General features: G+C 36.5%; 1 long non-coding RNA gene and 1 pseudogene across 1 annotated transcript in view; one reads left to right on the forward strand and one right to left on the reverse strand.

Moving 5' to 3' along the window:
- LOC140641563 (importin subunit alpha-1 pseudogene) overlaps positions 1 to 5,022 on the reverse strand; it is a 291,311-nt pseudogene extending 286,289 nt beyond the window's left edge.
- The window catches only part of LOC140641564 (uncharacterized), a 518,379-nt gene that overhangs the window by 395,145 nt on the left and 108,101 nt on the right, over positions 1 to 15,133 (forward strand). The window lies entirely within an intron of this gene.

Here is a 15,133-nt window from a genome sequence, read left to right on the forward strand (position 1 = left end):
TGTATCGTTTTTACCTTGCATTTTCCCCACTTACTGCTTATAAATGCTATCATGTTGCTACATATTTTTAAAATGATTATCTCCCTACAACTGAATATTTAAGTCGATTCTAATTTTTTTATTCTAATTATTTTAAACTATTGTAAGCCATGAATGCATTCAATATCATTTCTTTACTTGAATTATTCCTTTTATAAAAGACTATGCATTAACAGTGTAGTTTTTGTGAATAGTTAAAAATTAACCTTCTTCATAAACTTTTATTGTTTACCCTCTACTTTTATATAATTGAAGACATGAATCTTAAACCACTGAAGTTTCTTAGCATTATTATCAGAAGTACTTATTAGCATCATCTTTGCTTCTAATATAGAACCACAACCCAACGCTGGTGCAGAAAAATGTATAACCACCACTCTTTAGATATAAGAAGCATGACAAGTGCTATATAGATGCTAGTTTTCATTATTATTAATATTGACATGTGCTATTGGTAAAAAATAACCATCAGTAATTGTTATGATCATTCTATTAGACCTCTAGTATAGATTGCCACTGGTGGAAGTGGACAAGAATACGGAAGAGATGAGGCCTTTAAAAGTATATGGGGAAGCCCATCACAGTGTATCTCATTTACCAATGTTGCTACAATGCAAATTTTCCTTTAGTTCTTTCAATTTTGAACAGTGATGGCTTTGTGTGGCATTTTTCTTGATTCTGAGGTTCTGTCAATTCCTGACTTGTAATTATATATATGTATATATAATCTCCACCCAACTTTTAAAATTGTGCTGATACAAAACAAACTAGATTTGGAGAAGAAAATGAGACCTCTATGGGGAATGGATGAGAGAAATTGGGCAGGTTTGAAGGCTTTTGCATTCAGAGACACATTCTTCATCAGAAATGAAAGTTGGTGTCCTGGAAGAATTACATGGAGCTCCAATGCATGGAGGTGACATAGGGTAGAGTATGGAGAAGGAAAAAAATATTTTTTCATTATTTCTTTCATTTTTTATTATATATAGCTATATATATAATATATGTATATATAATAATATCTATAGTAATTATATATAATATATATATATATATATATATATATATATATATATATATCTCCCACCATACTCTAAACTTTAGTTTTATGCTCTCTTGATTTTGCTTACATTTGTGATCTCTGATTCATTGTGATCTCACTAGTGTCTTTCTTTTATAGTCTGATCTCATGTCTTGCTTCCTTGTTAAGCTGTTATGCTGCCACCTTTGATCCAGTATGAAAAATTTAAAGACTATGGGCAAAATGAAAATCTAATATTTTAATTTTATTGGAATATATCATACATTTATCGGCTTATTAGAGTAAAAGATAAAAGGTTAAGAAAACAGGTTACATGCTACAAACTTTTCTATCAATTGTTCCTAAACTGGAAAGGAAAAGTACAGCACAACTTCTCACTTAGAACTCATTTTACTAGTTTTGACAATATTAGAAACAATCAAACTAACTTCACAGTGTTATTTAATTATTGTGTTAAAACATATGTAACATTAAATTTATCATTTAAAATAGTGTAAGTGTACAGTTCAGGAATATGAAATACAGTTGATTCACATTATTATGCAACTTTTGCCATCATCCCCAGGACTGTTCATTTTCTGAAATTGAAACTCTATATCCAGTAACAGTAACTCCCTTTTATCCCTACTCTCAGCCCCTGGCAACCATCATTCTTCTTTCTCTGAATTTTACTATTCTAGGTGCCAATAATAATAAAGCATTTTGTCCTTTTGTGACTGGCTTATTTCACTTAGCATAATATTATCAAGGTTTATCCATGTTGTCACTTGTTTTTAATTTCCTCCCTTTACAGGCTAAGTAATATTCCATTATATGTATATACTGCATTTTGTTTATCCATTCATCCATTAATGGACACCTGGGTTGCTTCACCTTTTAGCTATCAGGAATAATGCTGCTATGAGCATGTGTATCTACATATCTAAATCCCTGCTTTCAATTGTATTGGATATAATCTTGTCAATACTTCAGACTTGTCATTTTCTGTTTGTTTCTTGCCACTACTCAACACTCATTTTCTATTTGTTTTAACAGCTTTAAAATACTAGCCATACTAAAATACTACTGGGTGTGAGAAAGCATCTCACTGTCGTTTTGATTTTCATTTCCCTAAGTATTATTGATGGATATCTTTTTGTGTGGTTATTGTTCACTTATTTATCTTCTTTAGAGAAATGTCTGTCTATTCCAGTCATTTGTCCATTTTTAATTATTTTTTTCATGCTCACTCTAGTTTTAATGATGGAAGTTTTAAGTTGTTTTCTTTTTTAAGATTTATTTACTTTAGAGAGAGAGACAGAGTCAGCATGGTGGGGAGGCACAGAGGGAAAGTCTTAAGCAGATTCCGCACTGAGTGCAAAGCCTGACACAGGGTTCAATCTCATGACTCTGAGATCAGGGCCTGAGCAGAAACCCAGAGTCTGATGCTTAACCAATTGAGCCACCTAGGTGCCCCAATAATGGAAGTTTTAAGCTTCAAATCAAAAGGTGAGGCAAGGAGAGATGTGATAAAGAACTTCAGCTTCAATGCAATATATTTGGCTGTATCTAGGTATTTTACATGTCTTGACAGGGAGGATAATCTAAGCCAGCTGTTATTCGATACAGAGTACTACATCGCAGTTGAACCAATGGGTTACAAAGACACCATAGGTTAAAGGGAAATGACAACATCTGGAACCCCCAAACCCGATCTGAGCAGATGGTTCTTCCCCAAGGGACATATAAGTAACTATTTTCCTTAAATAAGCCATCTGTCTGAATAATCATTGTTACCAATTAATAAGACATTTAAAGAGTTGAGAAATTTGTTAACTCAAAAAACAGGAGAAAACGAACTATGATTTTCCCAATCATAAAATGACAGCATTCTGAGACACCTATGTTACATGTAATATAGGATATTCTTTGGTTGCCCTTTCTGAAATATTTTGTGCAGGTAGCTAAACCAGTAAAAAGCAAATCAATAGAACAAACTAGTCTGTGGTGACAAATTTGATTTGTTGAGAGCAGTGTACATCGTCCTTGATCACCAAGACCAAATGAGGCAGAACAAGCAAGTCATGTGCTCTTATGAAAAAATAAAGCTCCAACTGAGGGTGATAAACTGGTGGTAACCGTGTCATATCTTTATGTTGTGTAACTCTTCTACTATTGGTTAAACCCCTGCCTACTACACATAACTCTTCTTTACTCTGTATGTTCCATCTCTTTTTAGAAACATAACATCCCTACTCATGTTGTTTCACATCAACGTCCTGTTTGTGCTGGTGTCAGCCCCAAATGACTTCCACTTCGCCTAAGTGGCCAGCGCTTCTCAATCTTCAGGTTCTAGCTCAAGCATCTTCCCTGTGAAGAATTACTTCATGACCCAAGAAAGCTGACAATGTCAACTTAGCCTCCTCACTCTGTGTTATATACATCAATAAAGCAGCATTTTCCCCACTGAACTTAAAAATGTTGATTCCCATGTTAGAGTGTGATTGTATGAGGAAATAGCTGTATCCTACACATCTATGCAGTTCCTAGTTTCTGGAAACAAAACTTGAAAAGAAAAAAGTTTGTTAATGAATGAAACAGATTGGAAATACTATTGACAAAATGAGAGTTCACTTCAAAAAAATCCTATCGATGATTATTTTACTAAGGCTTCAATTCCTTTCGCTTAAAATGAAAAAAAAAAAAAACCCTATAAATCAAATCCATTATTTTCAGTTTCTAAGCCCATAGCAAAAATAAATTTCAATTAAAAAAAAATTGTCTGGATACGAGGGTGCTGAGATTGCAAATCTTATTGAGTTTGGGGTTGTTGTTATTAAAAAGATTTGCTGGAACCTGTAATCCAACTTTGAACCTAGAAATTTGTAGGAATCAGAAATCCCCATAGCTTTGTGTCTAATAGTGGAAAAAATTGCTTTCTGGTGATTAAAGGGGCTAATTTGTTAGCTAGTTTCATTAACTATTCTTACAGGAAATAGAAAAACCAACCTAATGTTCATTTCCCCTGGCCTGTTTGCAGTGCCAGCCAGGTGCAGGCTGATTTCTCTCAGTCCCACTCGGATTTCCTGGAGCCAGACACACAGGATGGAATGCCACGCTATAAGCAGAGCATGCACATCACTGTGAAGGTAACAGTGTTAAACACTGTGAAAATAAATAAAGGAAACCTCATTTAAAATGGATTTGAAAAGCCCTGAAGGGGGAGCTCTCAGGCACAGACAACTGCAATCAGCAGAAAGGGAGATAAGAATTCTCTGACCACAGAGGCTGGTTCACACAGGAGTTTCATCCCCCACTTTTAAGAAATAGAAGAAGGACCCTTTCTTGCCCAGAAACAGCACACTAATCACTGCCTGCAGCCAATGAGAAGTGGCCGCCACCTCCAACTCTTGTTCTTCCCCAGTGAACTTTTGTTTAAAGCAAACCTCTTAGATTTTCTCCAAAACGGAATAAAAGCTGAGCCCCCACCCCCTTTGTCTCTTCAGATTTGCCTATGGTTGGCCACAGTTTGCTTATCCTGAATTACAATTCCTTTGCTATTCCTCAATAAACTCATTTTGCTGGTATACTAACTGGCTTTTTTATTTTTAAGGTTGACAACAGAAAAACTCACTCACCTTTCCTTCCAAAACGAAGAAACCAGTTCCCGAGGTTATCGCTCATCCTCTCTCTCCGTCTAGAGCTACGCACTTTGATACCCCCCTTGTCAAAAAAGTGCAGAGTGGCGTTCTTTTTTTCTTGTACATTATCTCAAACATTTGCCCAGTCTCTTCGTATCGGCTCACCCCATTTTTCTCCCGCAGTAATTTTCTGATTAGTGAGCCTTTTACTCACGGCAGCCCTTAATGATGTCGCTTCGGGGAATGTGCTTGGAATGAATTTTAGCTCTGCTGGCTTTATCTAAGTAGGAAAGCCCTTTTGCATCCTTTTCCTTTCCCTGTTCCCTTAGTGCTGCATTCTAGCCCAGCTGATGGATTGTTTCCTGTCTGCAATCACTAACCAGTGTCATTCAGTCTGGGTTCTCGTGCATTTAACTGGCGCTGTCTCATTGTCCTGTCCTCTTAATTTAAATGCCTGTCTCCTTGCCTCTCAATCTAATAGCTCATTCCTTCTCCTCCCCTATTACCCAGCATTGTTTCTCCATCATATCACTTGCAATTTCCAGGATGACATATTTTACTTCAGATCATAGCTCATTTAGTCTTTTTGCCTGCTGGTATGCTAATAGCATCTCAAGCTAATCATTAATTTCCACCCTGTGGTTTCAATAATTCCTTCCATGCTAAATCTTGCATAGAAAAATTGTTTTAGGTTTGGCACCTTAACTTCGTCTAAGGGAAAAATGAACCAAAAGATGTTGAGTCACTGCCAGAGGCCTCCACTGGTCAATGGAGGCATTATTGCTTACCTAGTTAAAGATGTCTAAAGAGTTAGAAGAATACAAAACAAAAACCATATAAAAAAAACAACAACAAAAACAGAAATGACTGTAAACCTGCTGTTTTATGTGTGTCTAACCCATGCCTTTTGAAAATAAAAGGTAGTGGGCAGTCCCGGGTGGCTCAGAGGTTTAGCACCGCCTTCAGCCCAGGGCGTGATCCTGGAGACCAGGATGGAGTCCCACATCGGGCTCCCTGCATGGAGCCTGCTTCTCCCTCTGCCTGTGTCTCTGCCTCTCTCTCTCTCTCTCTCTCTCTCTCTCTCTCGTTTTCTATGTCTCTCATGAATAAATAAATAAAATCTTAAAAAAAGAAAAGAAAAGGTAGTATTTAGCAAAATTATTTAGATGACCCTGCAAATATATGTTTGGGTATAAAAAGGTATCAAAAGGGAAGAAAAAATATAAGATGTTAGTGCTCAAAGGATCTTCAGAGATAAAGTTCAGGCTTCTCATTTTTACAGAGACAAAATCTGAGACCCATGGAGTTTCAAAGATTTGCCGTGAGTCACACATTCTGTTCCACAAGGATCATTGGGTGGTGGGTGGGAAACAGACCTGTGGCTAACTTTCATTTGCAGTGCCTGGGGCAAGAGAACAAACAACTGGCTCCAGGTCCACTTCTCTCTGTCCACTTCAGGCTCCTGTAGGACACAGCACAGTTCTTGTAGTTGTGTATCTTGACACAGTTAAGCCTGTTCAATCCCCTTGTACACCGTACATCTCTACCCCCAAGCAGCTATTGCTACTATGGTATGGTCTGTGTTTGGGAGAACGACCAGGGAAAAGCAATGGACGTAGAAGCTGGCTCCAGGTGAGTAGGCCAGGGAGTCCTAGAGTACTGGGACCCAAAAGAATGCTCTAGAAAGGTAAAAAAAAATAGGCCCTAAGATCACACACACATACACACACACACACACACACGCAAACATCCTATTTTCTCTTAATTCCTTTTTTCCCCTAATTCCTTAGGTCTTTAGCTTTCATGTTGTGGGATGCCCTCAACTCTGCCCTCCTCCACCACCACCCCCAGTACTCCCAAATATCTGGCATTTAATGTTTTCTTTCATACTTAAATTTAGATCACTAAAATACTGGTAGAAGCTTTATGTTGGAAGGGTTCGGGGTGGGGGGCGGTGAAGATTGTCAACTCATGATCCTCTTTGTAGAAGGATATGGGCAGATTGGGGACCCATAATTTCCTTGGAGAACTTTTAAACCACTATTTAGAGGTCTGTTTTACTGGGTTATTCAGTGTTTCCATAGAAGAAGCCAACTAACTCAAACCTGGGATATATAAATCTGGCTACCAACATTCTTAATCCTAGAAGAAGGCTGAATTTCACTGAACACTTCTGTCTTTTGCCATGTAACTCTTTCTTTCATCTGCAGTGACCAGTTTCCCTGAGTCTGATGCTTCACCAATTCCATTTTTCCAGTTCCCTGGTAAATAACCCAAATTTGAGGTAAGCAGTGACTGGAAGGTATGGAATGAGAAATAACCTAAGGGTATACCTGCTTCATATTGTGCTTTTTACCTATGTCCCTGATTTTAGCCCCACACATAATAAATAGTCCTCATTCCCACTGTTATATCCCACCCCAAAATATTAGTGCCTCTGATTCCTACATCCACTCCGGATTCTGTATTATTAATTATCTTCCTTTTCATTCATATTACCCTCTACAGGCAATTGAAATCAACTTCCTGAATCCATTGATGCCTCATCCACATTCTAACAGTAAGTTTGTTAACATCTTATGTCCACTAGTCTCCACTCCTCTTTGTAATTGTCAATTTATAATTAAACACCCTTTATTTTTATTTTATTAAAGTTTCAGAAGACAGCAAAAATGAGTATTGATTCAGCTGTTGACCATCAGATACCTTCTAGGTAAGGAGAAGATGATTTATTATTTATGACCTATTATTACATGGCTTACAAAAATCACTGAAAAGACTGATAAGCAACTCTTGACTAATTCCCTGAACAAGACTGCTGAGCTAAACCGAGGTCGACACTGAGTGCCTGATGTTTGGGATGCCTGAGAATCAAGACATTGTTACACTGTTTCTTACTCCAGGACCACACTGTGTCTACCATGAACTGGGCCAACAAAATACTGGCCCACATCTCACCATAAGCATGCAGCTAGGTTCCTGACTTTTGATTTTTGGTGCAGTTCACACAGAGAAACATGATATAGTCTTGCTTGCCAGATGAGTCCTAAGTCTACTTCATACTATTTTCTTTTGCCTTCAAAATCAAATGTTGGTGCTTTAGTTTGGCTGAATGTAGTAAACATGCGCCATCTGAAATGTAACAGAGTCTTGGAAATGTGGCGTTCTGTACACTAATATGCAAGGGGATTAAAACAGAATTGAGTGAGCTTATATAAAACATTCCACACCTATGTTTAACTAAATTCTCTTTCTATACATTTCCTATGGATTCATATGTGTATATGTCAGTTCTTCTCAATTGGGGACATTGCAAATTGGAGACATTTGGCCAAACACTTTTGAGTGTCACAATTAGTCTGGTACTGGCATCTAGTAGGCAGAGGCCAAGGATTCTACTAAATATCCTACAATGCACAGAACAACCTCCAACAAAAAAGGATTATCTCATCCAAAGTATCAGTAATGCTGGAGTTAAGAAACCCTAATTTATTGAATACATGATAAGTGAGTAATTCATAACAATGATTATTTCTAGGGAAAAGAGGCAAGGATTGGATTTAAGAATATTGATAAAGGAGACTAAAGCCATTATTCTTTTAAATTGTATTTATTTTTACAAAGAGAATGTGTTTATTTATTTTTTTTTAATTTTTATTTATTTATGATAGTCACAAAGAGAGAGAGAGAGGCAGAGACACAGGCAGAGGGAGAAGCAGGCTCCATGCACCCGGAGCCCGATGTGGGATTCGATCCAGGGTCTCCAGGATAGTGCCCTGCGCCAAAGGCAGGCGCTAAACCACTGCGCCACCCAGGGATCCCAAAGAGAATGTGTTTAAATGGTATAATTAAAGATTAGTAAAAATAAAACATCATGAGTGGGAACTAAAATGTGGCAATAGTCTCATTACTAGTTTCCTACCTTCAGAACTCTCCATGTAATGTTCTATGTCATTGACAATTTCATTCATAGGTGTTATTGTACACAATGTCCTCTAAAAAGGTCCCCCTAAATGTCATTTTTGGTTAGATCAAGGATGACGAAGACAGCACCTAGTCTCAGTTCCCACGTTCAAGGCAGCTATTGCTGATTAATCATGGCTGCTATTCACTGTGCTATTCACTGTGACCTCAGACTCTCTCTTAACATTTTGATCCATGTGGTCACTACAAACTGACTGGAATCTGTATGAAGATGAAACCTATTGTGCTTTCTTTCATTAGGGAACTGCTGCATCTCTAACATTTTTTGTCTCTTTCAGTAAATATTTCCATACTGAGGAGTAGAAACGAGAGGTTGGTAGCAACTTAAAGTGCAGTTAGAGATTCAGGAAAGTAGTACCGTAACTGAATGTTCTTTACTCTGCTTGTGAAAAATTGAATAACCTTAGTCACAGTACTTCACTAGTAACTGACCGTACTCTGGAACTGACCCTATTCTGTTTTTCTTAGTTTCCTAAGATAGAGTTTGTTGGAAACTGGCATTTAATCGTACCAGACTTGAAAGGACTATTGTTACTGAGGTTTAGGATGCTGCCTAATTGTAAATAGACATCGTCTAAATGGAAAAAGAGAATAATATACAGAGACAGTCTCAGGATCTAGCAGTCAAGAGCATAATTAGGGATCAGTCAGAAAGAATAGAAAAGGGCAATAAACAACTCTGATCCTGGGCAAGTTTAAATAAAGAGGTAGCAAGGCAATGTGAAGGAGATTATTTCAGAATAAGCAAAACTAGCACAGAGTCTGTGTCACAGGGTACAAAAATAGAATGGAAATGTATCATGAATGTGAAAATGTCATCAAATGACATCAAGTAGCAAGAAAGAATGCAAAGATCTAAAAGGAAAGAAGTTTGAGTCAAAATTCTTAATAGGAACTTATTTTCTACACATGAGATAGGAAAAAGGAATGAGAGGTGTGGAGTCAAGTGGGCCTACAAAAAAAAATATGGAGAAAATGACATTAGAGAGAATGAAAAGAGAACATCTGACATTACAAGAAAATTATTCAATACTTCCTGAGGAGAAAGATTATTTTTAAAAGGAATTATCTTCAACAATACATTTTAAATTGATTTTATGTGGTCTGATTTCTGAGTCTTTCACAGAGGCTAAGAAAATTGTCTGATTTGAATAACATCGTTTTTATAAACAATATTCTTCATAGTTTTAGTATCTTTTATTATTTTGTCATAGGAATAAAAAAAAAGGAATTTCTTAACAAAGGGTAGAAAAGACATTTGAACTTAAATAAAATGCCATTTATCATAGCCACATGTGGAATCAGCACCCAACACAGCAGTAGTATTCTCTGGATGAAATGTTTATGTTTGCTTCCCACAATGTTAATGACTCCAGTCCCATAGGATATTTAAGCCAACTTATCCTTGCCATGTATACAACTGGCAGTGTTTTTATTGTTTCCTTTAATGTTTAATTTCAGGAGTAGATAGAATAATAGGTGGGAAGAAAAGTTAGATGACCTAAACTTGCTGTCTCAGAAATAAAAACCAAGGTAGTTTAACGAAATAGATCTAACTTTAAACGTGTAGTGTTTTTTATACAATCACACAATGGCGACAATGTAGGAGGAAATGAGAAGAAGCATAAAACCAATAGGGTTAGCAAGGTTAGAGCCTACCTGTATTGACATTGATTTTTTTTTAACATGGACTGATAAACTACCACTGCTCCATTACATACTAAGTCTTTGAAAGCCAAATCACCACTTTACTGACACACCTAAAAAAGGTTGAAAAAATTTTAAATGAGGAAAAGTCATTCTCCCAAAACATCACAGCCTACTGATTTGAAAATACTGTATGAGAGAAGATAGCACAAAAATTAGTTTTGTTAACCAGAGACTTTGTGTTCCTTCTCATCAAGTTAGAGGTAACTATGTATATAAGCAAATATAGACATATGCATCTATTTTTCCATTCCGATGCTTCATAGTAGTATATATGCATATTTCCATTTTTAATTCTTTATGGAATTTTTCAGAAGATATCAGGAAAAAGAGTGATTACATAGAGTTTCTTGATTCTGTCATAAGATAAGATTAGTCTACAACTGACACTTGTGCTAAAATGCTAGTGAGTTTATGGCAGAAATAATCAAATAAAAACAAATGGAAGATGGAGACACAGGAGGCTCCAGTCTTTAATAACAGTCTTTAATTCTCTCATACCACAGATATACTGAATCTATAGTCACATTTGAGAACTTTCCTCTAAAAAAAACAAAACAAAAACAAAACACACACACACACACACACACACACACACACAGGCACTGAGTGACTGCTACGCATTGGGCAAACAAGAAAAAGAAAAATCAAAAGGGGTAGGAGAGGCTAAGACAATCTTGTCATAAAGCCACCACTGGCATGATGGCATGCAACCAGAAAGGAACTCACAACCCCAACTTCTCCCTGAGGAGCAAAGAGTTTCAACTCCACATCCGGCACCCCAATTTTTATGACTTCCAGCTGAGAGAGGAACCCCCAAAATACCTAATTTTAAAAGCCAATGGGGATTATATCCATTAGACTCAGAAGATTATAGCAAACTAAGAAACAGTTTTTGTTTGTTTTTGTTTTGTTTTGTTTTTTGAGACAGAGTGCACACATAAGCATGGTGGGGAGTGGCAGAGGGAGAGGGAGAATCTTAAACAGGCTCCATGCTGATCAGGGTTCATCTCATACACCTGAGATCATAACCTGAGTCAAAATCTGAGCTGAACACTTAACCAACTGAGCCACCCAGGTACCCCAAGAAACAGTTCTTAATAGGCTTGAATAGACTTATTGTGGCTATCCCACCTGGGCTTAATGCAGGGGCAACAGATTTAATGGCACCCAGTCTTTCCCTGAAAGGACCTATTCGCTTATCTTTAAAGCTGTATCCTGAGGGTCAGGTCTCTAATTTAACACATGAGTAGGAATCTATCGTATTCTCTCCAGAGACCAGGCAGGCCAATGGGTGCCATGTTTATGTTCTCCCTCTACCTGACCCCAAGTCACTGATTCCTTAAAAAAGAAGCTTGTATACATATTTTGAACTCCAGCTTTTGTGGCTGCTACCCAGAAGACATGTCCCTGGCTCTGGTGGCCAGCAGGGTTTGTGTTCATGCATTCAGCAGGATTATAAAAGCATAATAACATAATAACAGTCTTTAATACTAAGTACAGAGGAATTAAACAGAAACTTCCATCTAACAGTGTTCCCCTGAAAGAGGTATATTTGAATGCTGCCTGGAGGTCCAGCTTCCAATTGGCCTACATCTAGGTGCTCATTGAGATCCTTAGATTTGGAACACTGAGTTCTTGACACACCCTCAACTCCTGGAGCCACTAAGGACAAAGAAGCCTGCTTGGATAATTACAGATTCAAGAGACAACCAAGAGTTAGAACAAAGATGGTTGTTAAGTTTCATCTTTACAAGATTATGCCTTCAAGACAAGAAGAAGTGACCATTTTATCCAATGTATAGAAAACAAACACAGAGAATCAAAGGAAATGAAGTAACAAGAAGAAAAAAAACTAAAGAATACTCAAAATTAGAAATGAAAGAGGGATTGTTACAACTAATACCACAGATATGCAAAGGACTAAAAATCTCCATGAAAAATTGTATGCCAACTAAGTGAACAACTAGAAAAAATAAATTCTTAGAAGCATGCAACCTACAAGACTGAATCATGAATAGAAAATCTGCATAAACATTATTAATAAGGGGAATTAATTGGTTATCAAAAACCTCCTAACAGGGACACCTGGGTGGCTCAGTGGTTTAGCACCTGCCTTTGGCCCAGGGCGTGATCCTGGAGTCCTGGGATCGAGTCCCACATTGAGCTCCCCACATGGAGCCTGCTTCTCCTTCTGCCTGTGTGTCTCTGACTCTCTCTCCCTGTGTCTCTCGTGAATAAATAAATAAAATCTTTAAAAGACCAACAATAACAACAACAAGACTCCTAACAGACAAAAGTTTAGGACCATACAGCTGTGCTGGTGAATTCTACCCAAGGAGAATACCAATCCTCAAATTTCTCCAAAAAATAGGAGAGGAAACATTTCCAAAGAGCATTTTAGAAGACCAGCATTACCCTGATATGTAAACCAGACAAGGACTTTCCAAGACAAGAGATTATAGGCCAATATCCCTGATGAACACAGATGCAGAAGTCCTCAACCAAATATTAGCAAACTAAATTACACATTAAAAATATCATACACCATGATCAAGTGGATTTATTTCAGGGATGCAAGATGGTTCAATATCCCCATATCAATTAATGGGACACATCAAATTAGCAAAATAGAGAAAATCCTGTTTGTCTCAATAGTTGCAGAAAAAGCATTTGACAAAATTCAAATCCATTCATGATCATAACATTCAATCAAATGCGTAAAGAGGGGACATACCTAACATAATAAAGGCCACATATGACAAGCCCACCAATATCATCATCCTCAATGGTGAAAATCTGAAAACTTGTAAGATCAGAAGCAAAATTAATATGCCCACTCTTGCCACTTTTATTCAACATATTACAGGATATCCTAAAGGAACTAGGCAAGAAAAATAAATAGAAGGCACACAAATCATAATGTAAAAAGTAAAACTGTCTCTATTTGCAAATGGCATGATATTATATATAGAAAACACTAAAACTTCCACCAAAAACTGTTAAATCATTAAATGAATTCAGCATATTGCAAGATACAAAATAAACACAAGAATCAGTTGCATTTCTATATACTGATAATAAAATACTAGAGAAATCAATCAAGGAAGTAATCCCTTTTATAATTGTATACGTTTAACTAAAGTGAAAGACTTGTACAATGAAAATTACAAGACACTGGTAGAAATTTAAAATGACATAAATAAATGGAAAGATATTCCATGTTCATGGATTGGATGAATTGATATTGTTAAAATGTCTGTACAATCTGAAGTTAGCTACATATTCAATACAATCTCTATCAAAATTCTAAAGGTATTTTTATATCTAGAACAAACTATTTTAAAATTTGTATGGAGCCACAAAAGACCTTGAACAGCCAAAGCATCTTGAGAAAGAACAAAGCTGGAGGTATAATACTTCCTAATTTATAACTATATTTCAAAGCTATAGTAGTCACAACACTATGGTATTGGTATAACTATAGACACATAGATCAGCAGAAAAGAAGAAACCCAAATAAACCCGCATATATATGGTCAACTAATTTATGACAAAGGAGCTATGAATATGTAATGGAAACAGGATAGTCTCTTCAATAAATGGTGCTGGGAAAATTAGACACATTCAAAGATGGAAACTAGACCACTATTATGCACCATATGCAAAAAAATAAACTAACTCAAAATTCACTAATTATTATAATGTAAGACTTAAAATCTTAAAACTCTGAGGAGAACACACAGATGGTAAGCTCCTTGACATTGATCATGGTAATTTTTTTATTGATACCGAAACCAAAAAAAATATTTTATTAATATTCACATTTTATTTGTATTCATAAGATTTATTTCCAGAACAAGTTCTCATACTGCCTCTTTTATTAGCTAGATCAAATTTAATTCTAAGACAAACATAAAATCTATCAAATTCTCTTCATATGCACCATTACCCTAGTCTACACTACCATCATCTCTGTTCTAGACTAATGCAACACCCTAGTAAGTTGTCAGCCTGTTTCTAAATTTACTATTCTTCAATTTATTCCTCACACTACTACTAGGGCCAGTTTCTTTTTTTTTTAGAAAATTAATAAAGATAAATTATATCTCTGCTTTAGATTCTTCAGTTATTCCTAACTATAATTAATATAAAACCCAGTGTCTATACAGGCTAAAAATCTAGCATTGTCCATACTGTCACATTTATTTCAGGCAACTCCCCACTTGTTTTGATCATTAAAAATTGGATTAAAGTCAATTCTTAACACCTAACCCTGTACCTGCCTTCCAAGTACAGCTATAAGGTCTAGAAAGAATCAAAGAAACATATTAGAGAGAACTAGTAAAGGCGGAAAGAGAAAAGAAAACTTGTTAGGAACCCAGGATTAGAGAAACAACATAGCAGCATAACATCTTATAAACCCTAATAGAATAAGGTGTATTGTAGCCAACCTAGCCCAACCTAGCAACTTACGACAATTCAGGTAGACTTATTCTTCAACCACACTGAACTGTAATGCTGATGAAAACTTCATATTAACTTAGTTACACTTTCACAACTGGCATGTGATCTAGAAAGCCTCTTTGTGGTCTGAGATTCTTCTTTCTGAGAGGCACCAGGATGGAAGGCAGCAGTGGCAAGAGGTATTCCAGTACAACAAATGTCCAGTACAGAAAGCCTCTGTCTCCATGGACTTCACTCACCTCACCCAGAGACACAGGATGTCCAAGAATAACTT

The sequence above is a fragment of the Canis lupus genome, chromosome 10 (assembly GCF_048164855.1).
Source record: "Canis lupus baileyi chromosome 10, mCanLup2.hap1, whole genome shotgun sequence".
Lineage (NCBI taxonomy): Eukaryota > Metazoa > Chordata > Mammalia > Carnivora > Canidae > Canis > Canis lupus.